The sequence below is a fragment of the Eurosta solidaginis genome, chromosome 1 (assembly GCF_040869045.1).
Source record: "Eurosta solidaginis isolate ZX-2024a chromosome 1, ASM4086904v1, whole genome shotgun sequence".
NCBI classification, from domain to species: domain Eukaryota; kingdom Metazoa; phylum Arthropoda; class Insecta; order Diptera; family Tephritidae; genus Eurosta; species Eurosta solidaginis.
In genome coordinates, this window is record NC_090319.1 from 394,212,991 (window position 1) to 394,230,007 (window position 17,017).

The window sequence follows — 17,017 nt, forward strand, 5'->3', positions numbered from 1 at the left end:
GCGCACACTTCCTTCAGCAATATCCAGTGAATTCTAGTGATGTAGATTCCAATCTATCCAAAGTTTCGTTAAAACTATTACATTAACAAATATCAGTAATATGATTTAAGCGGCTCAGAAGATTTTCGATAAATTGTGTGGGAGGTGCCACACCCCCCTTTTCGAATTGCTCCAACTTTTCTCCACTGATGCAATATCGATGTTGCGCATCTGCCTGACAAGTATCATTTGATTTTTCAGCATATGCCACGCCACGCCCTCTTAATACTAAAATTTTCCCTATGCACTGAAGCGCATATTACCTACAAATTGGTTGATCGGTATGTCCAATAGAGGATTCAAAAAATTTGCGTGTTGCGTATTTACATATATATAGTGAGATTGTAATTTCATAATCAGGATAGACAAAAATATGCTCGATATTGTCTTTTTCTTTTACTCTATCTCTGCTGCTGGTTATAATAAGACGAAGCGTTTAAGTAATATTTGCTAGAACAAATTTCGCAACAAATGCTTTTTTTGCCTATCTTAAAAACTAAGGGTTATTAAATTTTATTTTCAATAAATTCCAAATTAAAGTTTTTAATTATGATGTTTTTTTTTAATTACGACATGGAAACGCTTTGCTACTATAATTAAGTGAAGGGCTTAATCGCTTTTTTTTGGTTGCCCTATTCATAGCGTATTTTTGTACAAATTAAAAGAATAAGCTACAGTAGGATGGATAAGGAAGGCCATAGCTGTATAGATTGTGATTTTAAACATGGCACTTATTTTTATCCAATACTCTAATTAAATCCTTTCTGTGTCCTATTTTCAAAGACACATTGAAATTTCTTAAGATTACTGAACACTAAAACTAAAACACTAAAACACTGAAGAGGTAATTTAGAAGTGCAAATTTTAAGGGGAAAATTATTATTAATATATGCGTTTTAAATTACTATAGCTTGATTTAAAATTATCGAAATAATTCTAGCGTTTCATTTCATAAAACTCGCAGAAACAGCTATATCCCAGTTTAGGTAAAATGCACCCATACATATGCATATAAAAGCTAATCACAAACAGATATTCGACCTCTCTTGGCTCATCACCAACTGCTTTAGGCAGGACAGAAATTGTCAGTGAAATTCTTGTAAATTCATGAAAAAAATATCTAAAAAAAAAATCACGACGGATAAGAATGAAGTGTACCATGCACTATAATCCTCTTCATCACATTCTATTTCATTAGCATAATGCATAGGTAATTTGGTGTGCCATGGAAAACTTAGGGGGAACTGCAGTCAAATGCCTCAAATTAATTCACAAACAAAAGGCATTTCGTCCTTTGCACACCACTCACGCAAATACATACATACATAATTCATATAAATCAACTTGAGACAATTATACATACAGGAACTTGAAAAAATCACGAGTCTGTCAAATACAAACGAATTCCAAATTATCTTTTGCATTTAGGCCCGAACGGTTTTCTACCAAACCTCGTACAGTGAGCAGTAGTGTGAAAATATGTGCTTTATCACTAATTCTTATGGATCTAATTTCGTGAATTTTTACTTAATTTCACCTTTTATCCAAGGGCCAAACGTTAATTTACTCTAATCGCATACACTTCAATTCAGCACAAAAAAAAACCAACAAAACCTGAAAAATGTTTGCAACATTTCACTTCGCCGTGGGTATCTTAATCACATACATACAATAATAAATACCAAACCAATTGGAATGTTATAGTCCTTGTATTGTTATTTGTGTCACCAGCTACCCAACACCATATCACACCACACCACAAAACAGTGCATCAAATATGACGCATTTTCAGACGCTGACATAAATCTTGTGAGAAGCAAATGAAAAGGAAACAATGACACTGTGGTCAGGCCTAATGGAACGTTTTAATAAATAAATAATATAACCTGGTCTCCCGACACCGCTACTTTTCAAAGTTTATTACGAGTTATAGTAAAATTTACATAAACTTATCATTGACCCGAACCTCTAACCCGAAGCTTCCTATTGTTGCGAATGTTGACATCACTTGGCTAGTTAATCACGCAACAACAAAAAAATTAAGCAGCCACTCTTATGTACAAGGCAACGAAGAGATACCTCACACACACAGATGTAGTCATCAGCCGAAGTTGTTACTCACACATACACACGCATATATGTAGCACAACTACCAAGCAGGAGATATAGCAGTTCTAGCAGGCGACACGTCTAGACTTTAGTAGAAATATGCGAATGAAGCAACAGAGAGTATAAAAGCAGCGCAAGCTTAGTATTCAGTAATCAATTTGATTTAAACACGCTATCAATTGCGAAGTGAAGTATAATTGTACTACTCCCAAAGTAGTCTAATAAAGACCATTTTACAAAACAGAATATTGGAGTGATTTATTCAACAGTTTAGCGATTCCAACGTTAGCGGAATTTCCCTAAATTCGTTACACTATATAAAATTGGCTTCGCCTGTAAAGAATGTCCCGTGGCAGTCACCAGAAGATGGGAGGATCGGGAAAAGACCGTCGAAAGTCCAAACACTCCCCTAATTTCCGGGGGCTAATTATTTGTTTACATTTAAAACCACAACGATAGGGTCTTATCCCTTGTTCAAGTACGTCTGAAACCCCAAAAATAAAAAAGAGTGTTTGAACTCCTGACTCTAATTGATAACATCACGGGATAGCAAAGTTTCCTAGACATGCTCCTCCCACTTCAGTGATCCGGAGCCTTTTTCGCATATCATGACCTAGGCAACGAAGCCTGAGGACTTTTGTTTGTTACACCAAGTATACATCTGCGTAAGTATGATACAGCTAATTATGAAACTGTCTGCAATACATTCTGTTGGCATAACGGCTGGCAACATAAATCTTACGCATAATTTTTATCTCAAATGCTCCAGCGGTTATCGCATCTTCTTTAGACGCCGTCCATAACTGTGAGCCATGTATCAGAACATTATGATGAGAGACTTATAGAGTGCGAACTTTATTCATCGAGAGAGAACCTCTCATTTAAATTGCATATTCGGTAGTACATACACTTATTAGGTGACTTTCCGTTCAACTTCTAGAATCACACTGTTATCGCTGTGTCCAGAGTTAATAAACTCTTCACAATCTCGAATTGCTATCCTTCGATAGTAATGAGGTTGTTAGGATAACGATTCTTACCTTTATAGCAACAAGTACTTCGCCTTGCCCTCGTTCAGAAAAGACCAACTTTTTCGAAATGTATGATCTCATAGAAGGTTGTACCAATGCAATTTCGCACTGCTGCTAGTATTATCTTCTGCAGCATCAGACTGAAAATGCAAGTTAAGAGTTTTATCCATACTACTTATGGAGCTGAGGGTGCTGTTCAACTTTATTTGACAAATGTTTTACTAAATTTTGATGTTGTTGAGCTGGTTAACGTGTCCCGTTGATTCAAACAGGCTCATAGGTAGTTATCTTCGTTTAATCCAAAGTATGCCACGCCTGCCTGTTCTTTTCCGGATCCAAGGAAAATTAATTTTTGTCGTCCTAAACCACTGTATCCCCACTCGACTAAGTGAACTCATCTGCACATTGAAGTGTTGATTGCGTGTATTTTGCTGGTGTGTGCCATTGTTGTTTCCTTTGATTAAGTTTTTGACACCAAAGAAAATTAAATGTTCATAAAAAGTGGCTGACGCTTTAGCACACCAATGAAGTGACTAAATGTAGAACAAATCATCAACCCAAATACTTACATACATACTCGTACATATGTACGTATCTACGAATTAAGCAACTGCTTTACCGCCAATTAATTTCTGGTAAAATTTTGGAAAAACGGCCACATGGAGAAAAAGAAAAAATTTCCGGTTAATGAGCGCAGTTTCTCCCACCACCCAATCGGATGTACAATCTTATAAATATGTATGTACTGGTACTGAGTGTCAAGCAACCGCCATTAATATTCTATTACGAAATTTATTTTGGCGCTCAGATATCCTCGTTATAAGTTGGTTTGTTGTTGTATGAAGATTAATTTGAGGCTGGCTAAGATTTGACGTTCCCTGTCAACGATGTGCACTGCCAGGATATCAAATGCACATGAGCCTTATAAACCAAACAGACGTAGACATAATTACAACCGCAGATATACCTACCGTTACTCGCTAGAAAGTTATTGGACGGTAAATTGTTATTAATTGTTATGCAACACGTCGAATGATGGAAATGTTAAGCGGAGATATCGGATTTCAAATGATGGTGTTAATTATTATATTGCGTTTGCCTCAAGGCAAAGTTTTTAATTTCCTATGAATACCTTCGCACTTAAAGGAAGTTCAAGCTCAATGTAAGAATGGAACAGAAATGGTTTGCGTGCTCAATTTTGGTTTTCACTCTACATGAATCGATATGAAGGGCCAGCACGGTTCTGATTAAAGGAAAAAAAAAAAATACTAATAATCATTGCGAATTATGCTGATAACTTTGTAAAAACTTGGTGATCTCAAAAATCGAGTTGTTTTTGCTGTATGATTTTGTTTTTGATATATTTAAAATTATCCATACTTACATAAAAAAATTTAATTTATTCAATTGTGTTTATTTCAACCGTAAATGAATTTGCAGCGTATAAATAAAAGGATAATAAAATGAAGCAAAGTCAGTCACTCAAAACTCTAGGTTTGCTCTGCTTTATTGACTACCTCTGTACTGGTGCTACTCGGATGCGAAGCAGGAGAGTTGGTAGCCACCCTTGAACCAAAAGTGCCCAAAGTCAGCGACTATTTCAGAACCATCTACGACTGAAGCAGTTAAGAACACGTTGAAAATGTAGTTATTTGCAGACTTCTTAATAGAAAGCACTGCGAAGGAACAGAATCAGAACTAATACCGCGTTAGCTCGGAACTAGATCTATTCGCTGCAAGGGTATTAGGAACATTTTTTTTTCTACGAAAACTCGGCTTTGACTTTGTTCTGTCCAACTTCGGCTTTCATGACTTTCAAAATTTTCGCCATAAGTGGGGGTGCAGAGATAAATTTACAGGGGGGATACACAAACGAGAGAATCGCTATACTCAGCGACAGTCAGGCTGCGCTCAAGGCACTATCTTCAGTTGAGATTAAATCATCAACCGTCCTTGAGGGCGTAGAGAGGTTAAACAGTCTAGGGGCCAATAACACCATCCGTTTAGCCTGGGTACCTGGACATAGAGGAGTGGATGGTAGCGAGCAATGGGACGAGCTTTCCAGGTTCGCAGCGGGCGGAAAGCCAACACGACCTAAGTCCATCATACCGAAAGGGTCACATACCATAAGGGAAGAGCTCAAGCAAAAAGAGGCGTGCCTCAGAGAACAACACTGGTGCAAAAGTCTAGGACTTCGGCAGGCAAAGGCACTAATAAGAGGGTACAACTCAAAGCGATATAAAGTCATTATTAACCTCCCAAAAAGCAGCCTTAAAATTTTAACAGGCGTACTCACAGGTCACTGCAGGCTAAAGAGTCACATGCACAAACTAAGTATATCGTCTAGTAGCCTCTGTCGGTTCTGTGATCGCGAAGATTGATGAAGGAATGCGATGCAGTCGCGAGAAGAAGACTTAGGATCCTAGGATCGCCAAAATTAGAAAGTAGCCACATACACTCTTTGAAGCCGAGAATCATTTTAGATTTTCTCAAAGAACTCGATTTGGACAAGGTGCTTTGAAGAGAATGTGGACACAATAGACCAATAGGTCACAGTGCTTAAACTTAAAACATATCTATCTGTCAAACAAAAAAAGCTCGATAGGCCAATTCTTTGTCGATATGAGAAAAGTTTGATATGGATAAAAATTTCAAATAAAAATATTGAGAAACGTTTTAAAAAAAATCATTTTGTGTTTTTCGCTGTTTTTCAATTATTATAAATAAACTAAAACCTCATTTTTCTTTAAAATCAATCCTTCTATAATTTTAGTTGCTGAACTAGAATTTGTAAAAAAAAGTGTAGATTACAACAGGAATTTCCACTTTAAAGGTCGCCAAAATGTATAGAATTTATAGGTTTTCAGTGCATTTTATATGATCAAACGTTCAAATTAACCAGAAAATCTAAGGCATTTCCGTTCATATAAATTGCACCTCAAGAATGGCGTGCATTTTGTTGGTACTTTTCGCGAAAACTATTGCTTGAAGATGTACTCGTATAGTTATTTTTATATTCGAGTTCAGAATCTCAAAATCTATAAAAGGTTCGATTTTTAACAAACAGAAACTTTTTTTTTCTTTTATAAGAAAAGAAAGTTAAAATAATGCAGTCGTTTTTTTTCAAAAATAATGTTTTTATGTGACATTTTTTCCAATATCCAATTTTTCTCACACATCTAGGAAATGGGCATTTCAAGCATTACTTGTTTAATCATTGCGAATAAATTTTTATTTGAGACAACTTTTTCCAGTTTACCCCATAGTGCGGCGTATCGAAATTAATTTGCCATCTCTTGCTGTATAGATATAAAATGTAGACATTGAACCTCTTTATATCGACCTATCCTAATAGAAAGGTTGTAACATACAAGTTTCGCTATAAAAGAAGTATATCAGATATTCTGTTAATAGTGCCGTATCTCAATAAAGTCATAAATAAATTTTGGTTCTCTTGCATTGTCTGTTCACTGTCGGTTTCAGACGAGGACGTTGATGGCCTATCGGCGATTTTACTAAAGAAATGCCCAGCTCTCATCGCACCTCTTAAAATAATGTTTAATTTATCTCTTTCATCAGGTACTTTCATTAATGATTGGAAAATAGCACATATAGTTCCGATTTTGAAATCTGGTAAAAAGAATGATGTTCGGAACTATAGACCCATCTCAAAGCTCTCTTCCGTTTCAAAACGTTTAGAGTGCATCGTAAAAGACAAATTGTTTTTGCAACCAAGTCGCTTATTTGCCATAATAAACATGGCTTTATACCAGGGCGTTTCACAGCCTAGAACTTAGCTGTGTTCACCGACTATACAGACTTTTCGAAAGCCTTTGATAAAGTTTCTCATACAGTACTACTTAAAAAACTAGCATATATGGGCTTCCATTCCTGGTTTTTGGAGTGGATAAAATCGTATCTTACTGATAGACGTTGTGTTGTTACCATTGATGGTGTGTTCGCACAACCTTTCATTGCTTCTTCTGGGGTACCGCAAGGGAGCGTCTTAGGCCCTCTACTATTTGTTCTGTTCATCAATGACATTAGTAGCTGCTTTTCCTTCGCAAATTTTTTACTTTTTGATGTCTCTGATGAAGCAAAGCTTCAATGCGACATCAACGCTGTTCATTCATGGTGTCTTCGTTCTCATCTCTCTTTAAACATAACGAAATATTTTAAAATGACATTTGCTAAAATTTTGCATTTTCGAAGTACGTCCTACCACATTTCTAATAGTGTACTTCAGAATGTTGTGGAAGTAAAGGACTTAGGAGTTTTTTTTTGACCCGAAACTGTCTTTTAACAAACATGTTGATTTCACCATTTGGAAGGCCTACTTTGTTCTAGGCTTTATTCGTCGGAACTGCACCAAGTTCTCAGACCCTTATACTCAATATGTTGTATATAACTTTTGTTCGCTCACACCTTGAATATGCATTTTTATCTGGAGGCCGTATAACCAAGTATCAATAAAAAGAATAGAACGTATTCAAAAGGTGTTCATTAATTTCGCTTTACGGTCCCTCAAATTTGATACTCCCATTCCACCCTATGCATCCCGTATTATGCTACTTGACCTACAATCTCTCGAAACCCATAGGTCAATCCTTTCATTGACTTCATGTTTAATGTTATTCATGGTACCATAGATTGTCCTTATCTTCTGGAAAGGATTACTTTTAACATTCCAAAGCGAAATCTTCGCGTCACGTATCCTTTTTATTGGAAAAAAGTCAAAACTAAATTTGCCAGTAATGCTCCTCTTGTAAGATCTATGCGCTAATTTAATATTCTATCTCAGAGTATTTCCCTTGATTTTTCCATGGGAAAACAAGCTTTTTTGAATATTTTAATCTCCTATTTTAAGTAGGTATGCTTTATTTTGTAACCTATACCTTTGTTATTAGTCTGTAAGAAATGTTCTTTCATAGACAGTATTGAATAAATATAAATATTTCAGGAGGCCAGTTAAGAAGGTTGTATTTGAAATAAAAAATGTTTGAGAGGATGAGATATGAACTAAATTTAGTTTAATTTCTTTCCACAATTCGTTAACGACTTAAAATGCTGAGCTATACTATAGAAGATACGTGAATCTATATTCTGGCTAACCAATTTATGTCTTTTGCAAAAGGTAAAAAGCAAATAAATTAAGTTAAATTGAGAAAAAAATAATTTTATCAGTTACAACCTTTTTGACCGATCTCCTGAGAAACAGCTGTATTAACAACTTCGCCCAGATATGGCCTTATTAACGGAATGTCTGAGATACGTCCTTTTTAGCGAAACTTTTGATCTTTCTATTAGAATAGGTCGATATTGAGAATATCTAAAACTTTTTTTCTTAATCTTTCTAATGTTACCATATTAAAAAATAAATAAATATAAGGCGCGATAACCTCCCAAGAGATTTTAGGCCGAGTTTCTCTTCCAATTTGCGTCGTGCTCCTTTTTAATTTTTCCTACAAACTGGCGAGAGGGGGCCTACTTGTTTTATGCCGACTCCGAAAAGCATCTGCAAGGCAGATGAGTTTTCACTGAGAACTTTTCATGGCAGAATTACACTCGGAATGCTTGCAAAAACACTGCCGAGGGGCGATCCCGTTAGAACCCCGTAATCATATTAGTTTGATAAATATTCCCTCAATATGAACGTGGCTTTTACTTATCATTTTTTCGCTCCATCTGATCAATTTAATTCTGTGATTGATCCCCCAAAGAAAATAATTCTGTTCGCAAAAATTGCTTGTTTTTTTGTTATTGACAGAGATGGTTTAAAAAAAAAACACAAACAAAATAGGCTTCGCATGCCTTCTTTTGTATTGTAGTTCATATTTATATTTGATAAAACAATACACGCATATATGTATTTATGTACATATTTCACAGCAATAACTTTCCGTCTTGAATTGATATTGTACAAACAATACTGCTTTTCACAAACTAAATTATTTTTGTTGATGTGAGCGGTTAAACTTGTTCTTAAAAAAATTATTCCATTACTCATGTGTTTTTTAATTTGCTTTGGTTTCATTTGGTTACGCGACGCATTTCCATCCGGTCTCCTCAGAATCCGATATTGTTCCTTGAATCTATTCTTATTATTACTCCATTGTCGTATCCATACACACACATACTTGCATACATATGTATTGTACGTATTTTTTTGGAACCACAACAACACCGCTATAAATAATATATAAAATGTGTGCGTTATTTGATTTTAAGTTGTTCATAAATTGCATATTAAATATGATAAATCGGCTGTAAAGTTTGTTCATTCCAAATTATGTCGTTAGAAATGAATGAAACCGTGGCAATGGTGAAGCAATAAATATATGGAAGAGGGAATGAGGATAATAAAGATAATACGCGCAACAAGATAGGTATATATAAATATTTGGTGCTTAGCAAAATCCACCCATCGACACACCCACAACTCAGCCAGTCATGTACAACTTACACATTGACCAAAGAGAGTAGATTAATAAGAGGGAGCATTGTAGAGTCGTTCATTCTCCACAAAGTGGGACGGCTGCGCCAGGAATACACCATACGTTTTGCCCCTGTTTCGTTTTCATCATCGGGATAAAAAGGTCATGGCCTGGGTATTCGCGAAATTTTAGTGATGTAAATTGCATGGCGCCAGCGCCAATGTTTTGCCAGCTCAATGGTAGCTCATTGACGCAATGACTCCAAGCGAATTTTTGACGCTACTTAGTAGTGAGTGCGTAGTATATTTCACTTGCGCCATTGAGTGAAACGATTTTTGTGTGTCAGGCACGAGTTTGGTGTTATTGGCGCTACTGGCAATGATGACACTGAGCTGATGACGGTAGCTCTGGTAGTTCAGCTTTTAAAACAGAGAAAGAATTGATGACCCGTGTAAATTATTATCGCTTTGGCTATTATTGGTTGTGTATTTGAACCAAATAAATGCTGCGGACATAAACAACCGGAGTCATTTTTGAGTTTTATATTTCAGATTTAATGCACAATTAATATGGGTGTGTAGTATAACAGTGTAACAGTAGTATTGCTAAAGTGCTGCTGAGTTGAGGGAATGTAGCTAATATCCTAGCGATGATCAATAGATTGTCAATATTTCGTTCAACGCACGCGCGAATTTGCCACATCTGCTCAAATTTTGCAATATTTTCCATTGTTGATGTAACTTAAGCTGTCATGCCAATATTTTTCAGCCTGCTTATTTCAAATAAGTAATTTTTCCAAAAGCAAAATAAATTGCACCAAAGATTACAGAGTTAAACAGCCTTAAAAATTAGCTATGTTGAGGCGGACAGCATAGCAAAAAGTATGGTGAATTCTTCGCGCAGCCGTCCTACAAATTCCACAAAGTTTTACAAGTCTACAATGTACCATCTTATAATTTTTAAAATCTTTGCATTGACTAAAATTGTTGGGCACTTCGTTACAAAGTTTCACTGATTGTAACCCTCGGGAAAAAATATAATTTGATGCATATTGAGGCGACTCCAGTTATGATTATGCGTTTAGATTACCTTGCAAAAAAATCTTTAATAAGACAGGCCGACAAAATTCAAAAAAAAAATCCAGACCCAGGAATGAGTCGATAATTATCTTAAGGTTGTCGGTTCTCTGAATATGAAAAGCAAGTTAATCTTTTTAACTTGGTTCCGATTTTGCATAACGGTTCGAAAAAACCTTTCTTGAATTTACTAAGTAATTTTGCCACGAAAACAAATTTTCATAAAAATTTACATACACATGTACACCAATTGAAAGTATGTACTTATGTAAACACATGTACCGCAAAATGTAAAACAAAATTTGATGCATAGAATCAGTGTTGGGTAATGAAAAACCTCAAAGAGCACGAACGAAACAAAATGCCAAATAAACAAATATTTTTCCGTCATCTCAGCTGTTTTACTATTTTATAAAAAATGTATATTCAAAACCATTTTTTTGATTAAAAAATGATTTTGGATCGATGAAGTTTTTTAGCGACGCTTTGACGTGTAGCTGTGCTCTGGCTCCATACGGACGTGTACATTTATTTACCCCGTAGAGTAGCCGAAATATATTGGAAAAAGATTTAAAACCTGTGTTTTATTGACTTCGAGCCAGCCAACTAACAAATATATGATTTTGGATCTATAAAAAGAATCAATATTTAGTGAGTTTAAAAAATAAGAGTGAAAATTTGACATAAGTCGCTGCATTCAGCTGCCAGGTAAATACTTATAGCTGCACATGTCCCTACAAAACTATCAGGCAGCAGCAAAATTAGCAGAGCTAAAGGCAAAACTGCTGCACAATTTACCCCCGATCTTCAACGCGCATTCTCAAATGAGGGTATAGCTATCCGAACAGGCAGGCAGAGATACAATCTTCACTTGTCTATGCTATTGTAGAAGTAGCGCCTATATATAAATATGGCACCAACAACAGACATGTTTAGTTAAGTTTAAAAAAGCTGTTTACTTTTTCATGAATGTTATTAAAAGAAAATATCAAAACTGAAAAAGTTAGAAGGTTACAATTTTTTTCTGAAAAGCAAAACTTTCAGTATTATTTCAAATTTTGTTTCGATATTCGGGGGTGATTTTTGAGCTTGGAAAGGGAAAGTTAAGGATGGAAAGTAACACTGTACTACCTTTTACTTGACGATGAGTCTTCGAAAACATTCGTTAAAACATTCGCTTGCTCTATAAAATCAGTATAAGCGTAAGCTGTGATGCGTAAGTCTGGAAGATGAAGATCAGCTACCGGCCTGAAAGTTTTGTAACCCCTTAAAAATGGTTAACAATGCATACAGGGTGCAAAGTTGAAAATCAACTCAATTACAAACCTTTATTGGCACTAATAAATAGGAAAACAAAAATATATGCTCGTGCTTGTTTTCAAGTGAATTATTCACCCAACATGCGTTTTCGATCTTTTTTCTTCGATTTATGTAAGCCCAAGGCTATACTGTTTTACTAAGTAATGCTTACATTACGCATTAACACTTCAGTAAAAATATGGCAGCAAGTATGTATGTATGTATGTATTTGTGAGTGAATGTATAAATATAATAAAATAAAGGCCTTTATGCAGGATAACACGAAGAACGGATATAAAATGCTCACACCTTCTAAGCTGAATTTATTAAACTCCTACTGAGTCATAATATCCTTTCACTGCGGGGAATCGAGAACATATTCAATCATACATCTTTCCAGAAACTCATTCCATTCAAGTGAAATACCTACATTTTAAGCTCTCCTCCCTGCGTACGTCAATATGCGTATTTGTTTATTGGTTGCTTTGTCAATACAATTATTTGAAAATGAAAAATGTGACATACTTTCAAGTGTTAAGCATTATTACTTTAAATCAATGTTTAACCCCCAATAAAATATTAAAATATGAATCTGAACGAGGTCATACATGCGTGGATTCAACTACAATACATCACGATAAATATACATAATGGACGTATGAACAAACGCAAGAATTTCATTTAACATTGTTGCTAATAATGAAAAGAAATTATTACAGCCGGATATTGGAAATTTGTGAAAAATTCAACTTCCTTCGATGATTTGAAACAAAATACAAAAAAAAAAAAAAACATTTTGGAAATTAAGTATTCACTCGATTTTTAACTGTACTTTACCGATACCCACCATATTTATGCACTAATAATATATGAACATTATCAGCTTCCTCATTATTATTCAAATCAATTTTTTTTTCGGCTGCGCATTTTGTCAATTTAATCCAGATTAGGCAAGCTTTTAAAATTGTCAGTCTGTCAACAGTCACAAACCAAAAACGTCAGCTAAAGCTCAATTGAGGTATTGAAAGGTGCATATGTTTTTATGTATTCTATATGTATGTATATTCTATCTGCTTCACACAAAATCTACAGTCAATTATCACCCTTGGGCTGGTTGATATCTTCATGGAGTTTTTTTGTATTTCAAAATCTAACTTGATTCTTTCATTTGTAATCATCTCCGCGCTTTTCAGTCATTTTTAAGCTGTCAATAATTCATTCAATCTGCTTGCGAGTTTTACAAATGGTACCAAAAATTAAACCAAATGAGGCGAATTGAGTAGAACAAACAAAGCCTCGGGCTGTAATGAATAAAGTTACATTGCAGTATGAACGTCAGTGCACAGCGAAAAGTAAAAAAAAGAAATTCTGGGACAATATGTTTATTTCCCAGGAGGCGCGAAATACCTACTACAACGAAATCATATTTACATACATAGACACTTCATCTATATTTTTATATCCTTGTAAGTCCAAGCTTTGGCTTACTCACACATTTGAAGTTTCGGGCACGCCTTATTAATGCTTCAAGTGGGCGTATACTTTACGTGCTTTTGAAAAACTTTTCCTGCAAAATTTGTAGATAATTTGTAGATACTGTGATAATTACAGATTATAAATACAAATACAAATATTCAGAGATTAGGCAATACCTTCAAAAGCCTTCAGTACGCTGGAATCCATTTTATAGGCGAGAGAATTTCTATTCATTTAATATCTTGGTTTTATGAGACAAATTGTTGTTCAGTTGTTTTGATTACTAAGAATTTTAAAGGTGCTCTTCCTTATATATTTCGAAACGTGTGGCAGTATGTGTTATGCTTTCGATAAAGACACTCCCTAAAGGTTTTGGGGAGTATTATAGATGTTGATGGTGCTTTGCCGGATATATATCCGATACCTTCCGGTAACAAGCACCATTATGGTACAAGCCCGAACAACTCGGGAACGATTTCATATGATCACATTGAACCCTTTAGGCCATCCCACCGCACCACTCCCTAGTTACATAAAGCACTTGGGCCCCCGAGGCTCGCCTGGATTTGGATAAGCAGTAAACTGGTTTCGAACCGACGTGCCACTGATTCTACCTACTGAGCTATCACATCTTTGTAAGAAAACATATAATACCTTATATGTAAAACAAAATGTTTCGAAAAAGAATCTATGACTTGCAGCAGTTTTCACAAATGAAATTTTTTATTATTAAATTTTCAGCATCAAGTTTAAACTCTTGCTTTACAATCAGACGTGTATACAAGCTTCTATTTTTAGATTTTTGATACTTTTCTTTCACACAAGTTCCTTTTTATAGATTTTGAAAACAATTTTGGTTTTGTTTTTAAACCATTTTAAGATTTTATACTTATTGTTTAAATGCCGAAACCGAGTAAAATTACAAAGCACAGTAGTAAATTGAGAGGTTTCAATTTTGGTATAAAAAAGCTTAAAAAGTGGCTTAAACCAATGAATGGTTTAAAATTAAGGCTCAAATTTCTAACCGTGTACACAACCCCATGAAACATTTGGGTATTTTGCTCGCCTCTTACGACAGGCATACTCGTACCTGCCGGGGGTATATTCTAAGCACCCTAACCCAGTGGGTGTTTGACACAGCTTTCGATGAGATGATCGATGACTACCTATAGCAGCTTTAGCTTAATTAATATAAGCTGTAGCTGTTGTTATCATCTTTTTGGGGGGAACCTTTTTCAAACCACAGTCAGCAAATTGTTTAGCTTCTGGCAACTGTGTCAATTGCGATAAGAAAGTCATGTGAACGTACAGCGTGCGGTGGTTTACACTCAATTCAAATGCCGCTTTGTGTTAATTAGCTTATATCGAGTTTCATTCCAAAAAATATAAAACGTGGATACAACTATAATATGCAGTATTTTCAGGAGCACCTGTAGTCATAAATTTATCTAATTACCTACCCTACAGAAAATGCGATTAGGGCGGCATGCGTCTATAATTAGTTGCATGGATTGAACGGAATAAACTGTTCTCTTTTCTTCGAGTGCGAAGAGACTAAGGGACCTCGTTTTTTATCACATAGATCTTCTTTTTTATTACTCTACTACTTACTCCCACTCCCCCTCCAGCTCGACCCCCAACCATAAATGGAATCTCTACTATTATAAATGTTAGTTAGACACCTTCTTGCGGAGATAACCCGATATTAAAGTTTCCTAATAGGAGGCGTGACAATTTCAAACTTTTTCCCCAAAACCATCGTTGAGCCGTAATGAACGAAGCAAAAAAAATTATCGGAATCGTTCAAGGCGTGTTTTAGTTTTCGCAAGACTGACGCGCAGCAATTCATTTTTATATATATTGGATTATTTTTTATAAGAAAAACTGAAAACCAATTTTTGATAGGGCTAAAGCTTTCTAATTAATTGATAAATATTTTCAAGCAGATTGAAACAAGAGTCCTCAATTGCGCCTAAACTGCGTTAGTGCAGGCTAATTGCTGCCCAATTATTCCGGATGAAAAGGTGTTTGGGATGACTCTCTTTAGAGGTTAGTAGCACAATATTTTGCAGGGTAATATATTTTTCTCTCATGTGTATTGTTGGTTGGTTATTGTTTTAGTTATTGCAATATGTATGCCGAATAGAGTAATCATTGGACGTCTGCTTCGTGAACAGCTTTTCAACATCTCAAACCTTCTTTGTGCCTCTGAGGATGAATCCAGTACACACAAGTTAGGCATTCCGTTGACGATGGTATGATCAATTTGGTTTTGTGTTCTTTGAAGAGACGACCGTCAAATACATATCTTGATGAATCCTTTTATACTACCTCATATGACCATATTACAGCCCAACATCGGTTGAGGGATGTTATATTGTGGAGCTAAGTTTTCTTCCTGTGGGACAGAAATCACCTTTGTGCTTAGCTTCTTAATAGTGCTAAATTCGACCAGCATTATTTTGAGGTCATGATGGTAAAGTCATTGAATGCGTTTTCTAGTTTCTTATAGAAAGAGTGTCTTGAAGAACTCCGCCTTGATTCTGATCATGGGCAGTCAACGCATTAAAAGAGTCCGGAAATTTCACTTACATACGCTTAAAACATTTTCCTTTAAACTTAATGAAGTCTTGATCCGATGCCTGATTTTCATTGGATTTCGAATTGGTTTTTACGTGGCAGTTAGCAAGACCAGCGCGCAACCCGGACAGCATATTTTTAAGCAGAGCCGTTTCGAGACCGGTGCAAGCGGTGCGGTGCACCAGGGCCCCCACTCCGGGGGCTCCCAAACCCCCGAGTCGCAAAATTTTCACCGAAAAATATATGAAAAGTAGAAAAAACTTTTCTAGAATGCAAGACACAAGAAACTCACAATATGTGCAAGAAAATTTGAAGTTATAATATTTTTGAGATTTTACATTGAGTATTAGTCATTCATTTACTTGTCAAATGTAGTGATATACGAATATTTATTTTTGTGTAACGCTAATCGTTTGTGTGTAGTACGACAATTTGGCTGTAAAAAATTATGTAACATAATATAAAAATGCAACATAATATAAAAATATCTTACAAGCAAAACCTTTTGTGCCGTATAGCCCCTTTTTTTGGAAAAAGGGGCTCCTGTGAATTTTGCACAAGGGCGCCCACGACCTCCGATACGGCCCTATTGTTAAGTAATTATCCTCACACCCGCTTGTAGCCTCAGGGGGCCCTTAAGCTGAGTATTTCGCAGTGCTCTCAGTTTCCCTCCTTCTAGCGCCTCACGTTGTCCAGAATTTACGAACGGGGACGTAAGTGTCGTTTTCTTGGAACTGCTTGCCCAGCGGTACAACCGCACCCCATAACACTCCACAAAAGCAAACTTACAGATTATTTTTCTTATAAATGCTTTTTTAATATGCTCGTAAGTATTTTTTTTATGTCTGTATGTACAGTGTGACACACAACATTATGAAAAAATCTGATGAATGAAATGATAACGAAAAGAAATAAAAACCATTGCATTATCAGCTTGTGCCATGTACATACATACATACATACATACGTAAAT